Raw genomic sequence first — 11255 nt, 5'->3', positions numbered from 1 at the left:
TATATATATATATATATATATATATATATATATATATATATATATATGAAGACCTTGTTTCTACTTTCCCATTTTAAGGTCCTCAGAGAATTTAGGTAATAGAGAAAATGGAATTAAAGGCCTGATTTAACAGCAAATAAAATAGTGGGGGCAGAACCTGGCTCAGTCACTGAGTCTTTCAAGGCACCATCTCACATTTCATCTCAATATCAAGAAAGGGTTAATGGTAAGCCATGTAGTGTGCCAAGAGTGATAGGACTCACCTAGAATGAGGGTAGTGTCAGACCAACAGCAAGGAAAGAAAACACTGTATGTAATCAGGGGTGCATTGTTCACTAACATCTCCACAATTAGATTATGAGCTCCCAGGGGCAGGAACAATGCCTTATCACCCTCTATAGAATAACATCAATGTTGAACACACAGTTACATACTCAATAAAGATTTGTGCAATTGATAGAACTGGGGGAAATCTGCTTTCTCCCCACTGGCAAGCAGCCACTTGCAGAATCAATCCATAAACTCTTTAATAAATACAATTTTCTTTTTTCTATAAACCTAATAATTATCAACAAAGAGAAACACTTAATTCTACAAATACAAACACAGAATTGGCTTGTGTAAGAAATGGACTAGACCAGTGGTGTCAACAGCTCAAATGGAAACAGGGGCCATTAAAATATATAAGGATCCCTGTTAGCTGCACACTGATCTAGAAAACCACATATCAATATTATCTATGTCATTGTATTTTTACTTATTTTGTTAAATATTTCCCAATTACTTTTTAATCTGATTCAAGCTTCACTCGGGAGTGCTGCAAGCCATATGTGGTCTTTGGGCAGAGGGGTTGACATCTCTGGATTAGAAATGCAGAATAAGATAATGCATTTTCAGATATGTGCTGATTTATTTTACTAGACTATACATACTTAGGAGTTGGTTAGAAAGTAGTGACAGATCAGAAAAAAATATCAATAAAACATTTTTAAATGCATAAAAGAAAAGAAAAATATAGAAAGGGATACAAATCAAGCAGTTTTGTTAACTGCTTTTAAAAATTTAATGTCTATACACGTTCTTAAAATCCAAAGAATTTCACTACAATCTTGTCAACTAATCCCTTTTTTTTTTAAAGTTGGCAAGTTCATAGATGCTTGGCACAGGTTAGGGAGGGAGATGATGTAATGGTATTTCTGTAATAGGACATGATAAAGCAAAAGCAGGCAAATGATACTGAAACAAAAAATGTTACTGGAAGGACAAGACTCAGATCCAGGTTGGTAAGATTAAAAACAATTAACATTGCCCAGAATAAAATCAATAGATCAAAAACCAGATGTTGAATGGTTTCCCTAAATTGGGCAGCCATAGTCTTTGAGCCATCCAAAATTCAATCTCCTGACAATATTTACATTATTTGCAGGAACTACAATGACTCATGGAAAATGCTCCTTCCTAACCTTCTTCAATTATAATACTTTTCTTCTTTAAAGATCTGTACTGCTTTCACTAACTGTCCTAGTAATATATATATATATATATATATATATGTATATATACACATACATATATCTATATATAAAATATATAAAACAACCTTCAGAGGCAAACAAAGCAGACATTTATTAAATTCAGCTGCCTTTGCAATTTGCACATTAATTTCAGATGAAGGGGTTTCACCTAATCACTGTGCCTTACCTGAACCTAGGTATAGTCAGTATTGCAGTGGAAATTGTTTCCGGCTATTTGTGGGCCACTGGGCCCCTGGTGAATAGCAGATGAGTATTTATGGAGCACTAGCTGTGTGCATGCCAGGAAGACTGGGCACTGTGTAAGGAAACATGATAAAAGAAACAGAACCACAGATTCTCACAGTTGGAAGGAAGTGTATAGTCCAATTCGTACCTGAACAAGAATGCTCTACAAAATAGCTGAGGAACGGTTATCCAGCCTTTGCTTGAAGACCTTCGGTGAGTGGAAGTGGATAATGTCTGAGGCAGCCCTTTCCTCTTCTGAACAGCACTGCTTGTTTTGAAGCTTTTCCTTGAATCAAGCCTGAATTTACTTGCTTGCAATTGTCCATAGGGCTCCTAATTCACTTGGACTAACAGGCAATACAAAGTGAACGAGGTTTAAGAATATGTATAAAGCAAATAAATCAATGCATAGATAGAAGCAATTTAGTGCAGAAATGCTGCAGTAATGAAGTAAAGTTTCTAATGAATGCCCTCAAAGGAACTAAGGGAGATTTCTTGAAGGAGCTAAATTTGGAATAACGTTTCCAAAGACATAAACATTTCCCAAAAGTTTCTGGTATGAAAAAGGCCAAATTTGAGAAAACTATAGATTTGGATCTTTTACCCCATGATTACAAGAAGAATTCTTGGGGAAATCTATCCTTGATTGCCATGGGGATCAGGAAGTGGTAAAGGTGGGGGAAGGGGTTAACAGTAATATTTTCCATACTATTAAGGCTAACCTTGTAGCCCAGAAAATGAGATGCAGTCCTAAATATTGAAGGATCCATCCCGTCCCTACATTGGTATGGCATAATTTTAGGAGCTATATAAAGCAAGCAGAGAGAGAAGGAATACAAGTCATAGACAGCAATGTGGGAAGAGTGGCCATTCTAAAAAGACAGGAAGTGAGCAAGGTAGCCTAAGTAGGCTGGAGAAAACAAGCTAGAAAGTTGTATTAGAAAAGGAAACTAGGTGGTGACGTAGACGGAGTGCTGGCCCTGGAGTCAGGAAGATCAGAGTTCAAATTTAACCTTAGACACTTAGCAGATGTATGACCCTGGGCAAGTCACTTATCTTCTGGCTGCTTACATTTCTTCAATTGTAAAATGGATATAATAATAGCATCTACCTCACAGGCTTGTTGTGAAGATCAAATGAGATAGTATTTGGAAAGTGCTTAGCACAGTGCCTGGCAAATAAGAAAGAACTTAGTAAATGCTTGCTCATTTCCCCCTTCCCTAGTAGATCTAGAAATGCAGAGTTGGTTCAATATTAGGAAAACTATAAATATATCAGACCATATTAATAACAAGAACAATAAAAACTATATCATTCCATCAATAGATGAAAGAGTTTTTGACAAAAATACAGCACCCTCGTGCTAAAAATACTAGAGAGCATAAGAACAAATGAATGTTCCCTTAATGTGGTGATAGATAGATGATAGATAGATAGATAGATAGATAGATAGATAGATAGATAGATAGATGATAGATAGATAGGTAGGTAGATAGATAGATAGATAGATAGATAGATAGATAGATAGATAGATAGATAGATAGATGATAGATATATTGATAGAGATATAAAAATATAACCAAGAGCTAACATCATCTGTAATGGAGAAACACTAAAGGTCTTTCCAATAAGATTGTGGGTAAAGTAAAGATGTCTATTGTCACTTATTTGATATAGTTCAAGAAATATATACATTGTATGTAGCAAAAAATATAAGAAAAATAATTTGAGGGAATAAGTATAGACAATGAAAAAATTATATGAAAATTTATTTAGAGAACTTAGAGATTCATCTAACATACATGATAAACCCACAAAAGTCATCAGCCTTTCTGTATATTACTAAGAAAACTCAGGAGAGATAGAAAAAGAAATCCCATTCAAAATTAATATCTGGCAATTCACTTACCAAGACATACATATGAGTTATATGAATAGAACGACAAAGAACTCTTTACAGAAATTAAGGAAGACATAATTGGAGAGGAATTATTTGCTTGTGGTTAGGCCACGCTACTATAATAAAAATGATAATACTAACTAAATCAATGCACAGATTCAGGACTATAGTAATGGAACTACCAAAGGACCACTTCATAGAAGTAACAAAATTGTAATGAGATTTAAATGGAGGTACAAAAGACAAGAACCTCAGGGAAATCATGAAAAAAATGGGAAGAAAGGGGATTTAGCAGTAACAGATCTGAAACTTTACTATGAAAAAAATAATCATCAAAATTATTGGACTACTTAATAATTTTTAAAAAGGACTTAATCACTAGGATAGATAAAATACATAAGATCTAGAAGCAACTGAACAAAATAACCTAACAATCCTTGTTAGTCATCTCTTTAAGTCAGCTATTAAGTCAGATATTTGAAAACTAAAGTGTTTTCTCTGCTCTTTTACTCTCCTTGTTGGGACAATTAATTTACATTGCTTAAGTTTCTAAATGAAATATTTAGAGCTGGTGTCATGTTTGTTGTCCATTTCCCATTTTGATTTCCAATAACTCATTTAAATACTTCCAGGTTAAATCATTGTAATTGTATATAAAATCTTTTTCTCATGATTCTTTTCTTCTTTATTATAAATTCTAATCTTATTTCTGAGAATTCAGGGGTCTCACTCTGCATAAAGAGTTGACTCAGGGCTAACTCCTGTATTAAAAAGAAATCTTTTCCTATCAGCTAAAATGTAGTCAATTTCATATTTTATGAGCTATCCCCATGTCTACCACCTACAACTGCTTTTATGAAGAGTTTTCATACTAGAGAGATGCAAATCTGCTGTATAATCTCCAATTCTTTAGCCTATCTCATCTTTCTTCTATGCTATGATTTCAAATAGATTCTTAGATATACCTCATCTTAACCTTTTTCCACCTTTGCAGAGAAGTCATCCAGCATTAGACTATAGGTTGGAGAATCTTATTAAGTTCCTCACAGAATTTCTCTACCATACCATCTATAGCAACCAATGTTGATGTGTGAGCTATATCCTCATGATGGTCTTTTTCTGCAAATACTTATCATGAGTACTGCAATAGATGATGATTAAATGTACCAGGAAATAATGTTTCTTGTAGCTTTGGGACATGCAATAAAACTCACACTGCTAATTCTGTTCTTAGAACATCCAATAACCTATCCTTCCACTTAATTGCAGCTTCTTTTCTTCTTCTTGTTGTTCAATTTATAGCAAGAATGTCAAGAAAGCTGAAATTTATCTCCTCCAAAAGCATGTCCATTCATTGGTCATTGGAAAAGTTTTTTTTACATTTAGAATAATAATAGTCAAATTAAAGTTTATTGACTGTCTAAAAGTGGTGATTCTTAGCACTCTCTTCCCCCTTTTCCAGCACTATACTATCATCACTATGAAAGCAGAAGAGGGCTGCCCATGACTAAGACCCATTTTTCCCCTTTGTTTCAAGGGTTGACAAAGCCAAAATAATTTTCATCACAAAGTATCTAGTCTCAGACCTTTTAAATGCTCAAAACTGTGTGAGATGTTGTAGATGACACAATAGAAGTAAAAGACATTGGTCTAATATTGAAAGAACTCCCTCAGGAATCTTATAGTCTTGCCTCAAAATCAATCAAAATATTCAGGTAACAAATATTATTTGATAAGTTCCCACTGAATCTACACTCTCAATTGTTAGTGTCCTAAGAGTTAAACCATTTCTAAAAGGTCAGCAATCTGACTATAGCACAGTGTATTTCCTGTAGAAAGTGACCCACCTTTTTTTTTTTTTTTGCTTTTTGGAGGGAAGTTGGGGTTAAGCGGCTTGCCCAAGGTCACATGGCTAGTTTTTTGTTAAGTGTCTGAGCCTGAATTTGAACTCAGGTCCCCCTGACTCGAGGGCCGGTGTTCTATTCACTGCACCACCTAGCCATCCCAAAAGTGACCCAATTTTGTTTGTTACACAAGGATGTTGAAATCATCAACTAATATATGTGTAAAAAGCTATTTACTCCTTGAAACAACCTTTCTTAAACCTTGGTCAAGTTAGAAGGGAAGACTAGCACCCTGGTGATGTAACTAAAAGAAATTCCACACAGTTGGCCTTTCCCTCACACCAGCACTTAACTTCACTACAGAGTGCAATAAACACAGCAATTTTTTGTTTTATCACTCAAGCACTAAAGGTTGAGGAAAGAAGCTACATTAATGGATGAGGCAGTTAGAGTGCTAGGAAGGTTAGGAAAGGTACTATGTTGGATGCTGAAATGCAGTGATTACCTCACTACAAGTGTGCTATGAATATCCCTTTACTGACTTTTTCTCAACCATCCACTTTGCTCCAGTGAAATTTTTCTAGGTCAGTTATCTTATGAAGTTCTAAAGAAAAATTTGCAAAGGATTTGGGGCTCCTAAACTAAATGATAAGTGTTGATCTTATACTCTGAAACATTAGGCAGTATGAACTGAAGGGATGCCAAAGGCCCTCTTTACTAAATAGCTACCTAATCAAGCATGGTGCCTGATATTTCCAACACTGGTAGAATTGATCATTCATCAATACTTCACTGGATCCATAATCTCATAATATGGGTATTCCCTCTACCAGTGCAGATCACAACAGAGGATTATATATTTAGAGCTTAGAAACCACTCAGTCCAATTCCCTCATTTTAAAGATGATGAAACCGAAGCATAGAGAGGTTAAGTGACTTGCTTTCCCATATTATTTGATTTTGGCTTATGTCTTTTGATAAAATCCATTATTAAGGATCTACCCAATGCAGAATGTAAGACCGCTGAGCACAAATACTCTTTTGCTATGCCCCTAATGTCTAGCACAGGGCCTTGAACATGACTGCATTTAATTTTTACTGAATTAGACAAAGTGGCTGGGATTAATTTATCTCAACAACCCACTACTGCCCACTATTAATTTCTCAGTTCAAGACAGAAAAGATTCACAGAAACACTGGCTAGCATGGAGAGTATAGAGAATGAGCACTATTGAGAACCTGGTAAGAGGCTCTGGACACCTAGGGAATAACATGAGAGCAGTGGACTTCTCAGAATGAAAAAAAATGAGATGAAGCCAACAAGAACATTTATCCACTTGACAACATGGCTACGGCCTCCAGCACTTGGATAGCTCATTTTTGGAGAATTTATAGGTGAACCTGGACAGGAATCTCACAGGGTGAGAAGCATCCTGCCTTAACATCCTTTAAAAAGAAACCTCTTCTTTAGAATTTCATAGAATAAGTGACCTAGAAAAATTTCACTGGGGCAAAGTGGATATTGAGGAGAGGTCAGCAAAGGGATATTCACAGCATATTTGTAGTGCGGTAATCATTGCATTTCAGAATCCAACACAGTCACTCACCTAACTTTCCTAGTACTCAGTAACTGTCTCATCCATTAATGTAACTTCTTCCCTCAACCTTTAGTGCTTGAATGATGAAACAAAAGATTGCAATGTGTTTTTGCACTCTATAGTGAAGTTAAGTGCCACTGTGAGGGCAAGACCAACTACTTAAAATTTCTTTAGTTATACCACCAATGAATGGCCTTCTCTGCATCTATGAGAATAGTCAAAGTAATGAAATCATAGTTGAAGAAGTTGGAGCTGATCCTTTGGCACTCTCCATTCCTACATGTATTACTGCTATGCTCTTTTGTTAAGCACTTTCTTTTGAAGATATTTTTTTTGTCAGCAAAAATAAGACTCATAGGATTGAGTATTTAGAGTTGAAGAGACCTGAGAAGCTATCTAGTCCAAACATCTCAGTTTATATATGAGGAAACTGGGCAAAGAGGTTAAAAGACTTGCCCTAAGTCAAATACTAGGAGCTAGGGATCAAACTCAGATGCTATAGCTCTAAATCCAATACGCTTTTCACCAAATTACTAAGGGCTACAACTTGAAAGTGCTCAGAAATATATGTAAAAATTATATTTAATAGGGTATAAAGCTATTCTGCTCCTGTTTAACAGCAAATAGTTAGATGACTTTGGACTGTAAAAGAGCAGTGTATGTACCCCCTCACATCTATCAGATTGGCTAAGACAGAAAAGGAAAATAATAAATGTTGGAGGGGATGTGGAAAAATTGGGACACTAATGCACTGTTGGTGGAGTTGTGAACTGATTCAGCAATTCTGGGGAACAATTTGGATCTATGCCAAAAGGGCTATAAAACTGTACATACCTTTTGACCCAGGAATAGCTCTACTACAGTTGTATCCCAAAGAGATAAAAAGGGGGAGGATCAATTTGTAAAAAAACATTTATAGCAGCTCTTTTTGTGGTGGCAAAGAATTGGAAATTGAGGGGATGCCCATCAATTGGGGAATGGCTGAACAAGTTGTGGTATATAATTATAATGTAATACTACTACGCTATAAGAAATGATGAGCAGGCTGATTTCAGAAAAACCTAGAAAGACTTACATGAACTGGTACAGAATGAAGTGAACAGAACCAGGAAACATTGTACACAGTAACAGCAATACTGTATGATGATCCACTGTGAACAATTTAGCTGTTCTCAGCAATATAGTGATCTAAGACAATTCCAAAGGACTCATGAAGAAAAATACTATCCGCCTGCAGAGAAAGAACTGATGAAATTTGAATGCAGATGGAAGCAGACTATTTTGTACTTTCTGTATTTTTTTTCATGTTTCCCCCCTTCAAACCTGTATCTTTCTTCACAACATGACTAATATGACAATATGTTTTGCATGATTGAACATGTATAGCCTATAAGATATTGCTTACTGTCTCGGAGATGGGGGAGGTGGGGGACGGAGACAGAAAATATGGAACTCAATTTTTTAAAAAAATGAATATTAAAAATTGTCTCTACATGCAACTGGGGGAAAAATAAAATATTATTTTAAAGAAAGAGCAGCGTATGGCCTCCACTGGGACTTGGGACATTAAAAAAAAAAAAACTAATTCTCACTACAGAGGACAATGGCAAAGTCACCATTTCCACACTGGACTTTCTATTCTTTCTGTACCTCCAATCCAAGGGCAAGCCATGAAAACAGTGTGTGCACTGGGTATTTAATGGATATAGAGCCCAGACTTCTACGTTGCCCATTATCTTGTCACCCATTCTTTTTACTATTGCCACAGATAAACCCTAACAACGTGAAAACTCTTTGTAAATGTGTCCAAATAGTTATTGGGAGCCGAACTAAAAAAAAAAAAAATTAAAAAAGAAGAGGGCCCTGTGGCACAGCTCCTGGAGCGCAGCCGTTGGTCCTCTTACCGCGGAGGCAAAGGCGGAGGGGGCAGGGGTTGTTGTGAAGAGTGTAGGCCAAGAATGGAGTCCATTGGCAACAGAACCCAAGCCTAATGTTTACTCTTTCGCCTTCCAATTCAGAACACTGAGAACACCCATCCAGAGGCAGGCAACATTTCTCCGGAGGCTGAGAGGGGAGGAAGACGAAGAGGGAGAGGAAGGCAGACGGCCAAGACTGACTTAACGTCCGCGTATTTCTGAAGCAGTCCGGCCCCACCTGTCCTATTTCCGCACCCCCAGACTCGCTGACTCCTCCTCCTCTAGCCCTTAGAGCTAACTTAAACCCAGGTTCATGGCTCAGCGCCTGTTCTTAAGCAGGTCTTTGGCGTTGTTCATGGCCAGGAAGCTGCCTACACGCCGTTGGGCTCCCCGTAGTGCTGGGGTCCTACAGGCTACCCCCAAAAGCACTGGTACTCCGGCACCAAACCTCACCTGGCTCTTATATGCTACCCGCATTCGTAAGATTACATTCTACATCCGGGATGGGTTGGATTTTCAGGAAAGGGTCCTCGACAGCAACATCCCGGTGGTGGTGGATTTCCATGCCCAGTGGTGCAGCCCTTGCAAGATTTTGGGACCTCGACTGGAGAAGATGGTAGCCAGGCAGAGGGGCAATGTGGTGTTGGCTAAGGTGGACATTGATGATAACACCGACCTTGCCATTGCCTTTGAAGTGTTCGTAGTGCCAACAGTGCTTGCCGTGAAGAACGGGGATGTGGTGGACAAGTTTGTAGGGCTCAAGGATGAAGGGCAGCTTGAGGCCTTCCTGAAGAAGCTGATCAGCTACTGATCAGGGAAGAGCTCGGGTTGCCTTTCTTTATCTCTGGGGCCCTGATGCCTTTTGGGGGTGGGGATCACAGCTATCTTAGTCCCTCTTGGTCATTCACTGGCCTTCATCCTCAGTCATTCGAACTTCCAGAACTCTGCTTAACTCTATCTGACTACATAGGGGTGGTAGTTAAGGAAAGGGTACTGGTGCTCTTTGGGGAAGGAAAGAGCTAGGTTACTTTTCCCCCCTCCGACTCCTAAACCTTCTTCCTCATGACTATCACCAATCCCACCTGAATCTAGGACCGGTAGAGTTCGTAGCTCTTAGGTAGTTTTTGGAGAGAACCTTGCCTCCATGATGTTGTTCAATAGAAGACCATCCAGTTAGAACTGTAAGAACTTTCCTCTGTCTTCTGGTGGGTATCTGAGTTAAATAAATAAGACAGGCTTCTGTGTCTTCTTGAGGCTTTCTCCCCTACTCACATTTGCATTTTTAAAGAAAATAACACTTATTTCTCTTGGGTTTTTTAGGTCTGATAGAAAATTTTACTAAACATTTCCATCCTCTTGCAAAGAAGAACAAATCCTGAGCCTCCACACTAAAATTCTCTCCTGGCAACCAGAACCATCTCTAGAAGGCATCTCCTTCCCTCCTTCCTCTTTCTAACCACAAGGACATAACAGCAAGAGCTGGAAGGAAGAGAAGAATTCTACCTAGCCCCATAGGCTAGAAGAGCCCTGAAGCATCACCTTACTTTATCCTTGGCTGGTCCTACAGGTTTAACAGCTGGAGGCTTAACTGGACATATTGAACACCAGGGTGGTATATTATTTTATTTTAAATAATAAAATTTAAATTTAAATTAGTCCCATGAGTGAGCCAATAAACTGATCAAAAATGTGTCAGCATATTTTACAATAAGAAGTCTTGAGATTTAGAAAAGAATTTCTGTCTAGCAGTTTAATAGGAAGAGAATGAAAGGAGTATAGAATTGGTCTCTTCTAGGTCTTCTAGTTTTTGTCCCAATATATTTTGTCTTTTTTGCCCAACTAAACTTCAAGATTCCTCAAAGGTGATGCCAGTCTGTTAATTTCAACAGCAGAATTTTCCTTAGCTCCCTCAACTGCAGCATGTAGGATCTGAAATGGAGGACAGGAACATTTAAGAATTGACTATATTTCATCTAATCCCTTTCTTCAGGCACCAGTGATGAAGCATGATAAAATGGTTCCATTCACTACCTTCCCTCTAGTTTCAAAGGTCAGTCTGCTGGGTGATGACGTCTTCTCCTTTTCAGAGATTAAGGAGGTTTGGGATTTGAAAGCTTCTCTATTCTTTAGTCATCCATCAATGCGTGTCTGCTTGATTTGCTTTGTGACAAGGCAGTAGCTCACATCATTAACCCTGCTGCTTTCATTTTACAAATAGCCTTTATATTGGGGTTCAA

At 37.7% G+C, this 11255-nt stretch overlaps 1 protein-coding gene and 1 pseudogene across 1 annotated transcript in view; one reads left to right on the top strand and one right to left on the bottom strand.

Moving 5' to 3' along the window:
* LOC138145738 (connector enhancer of kinase suppressor of ras 2-like) overlaps positions 1-11255 on the bottom strand; it is a 558854-nt gene that overhangs the window by 496389 nt on the left and 51210 nt on the right. The gene's annotated exons all lie outside the window — the stretch shown is intronic.
* Positions 9332-9829, top strand: LOC138145744 (thioredoxin, mitochondrial pseudogene; annotated as a pseudogene).

Source organism: Petaurus breviceps, unplaced genomic scaffold (genome assembly GCF_028583685.1).
Source record: "Petaurus breviceps papuanus isolate PSGF00001 unplaced genomic scaffold, PetGlider_PUasm1.0 90747, whole genome shotgun sequence".
In the NCBI taxonomy this organism is placed as follows: domain Eukaryota; kingdom Metazoa; phylum Chordata; class Mammalia; order Diprotodontia; family Petauridae; genus Petaurus; species Petaurus breviceps.
Note: the sequence above shows the minus strand (reverse complement) of the source record. Positions and strands in the feature narration are given on the sequence as shown.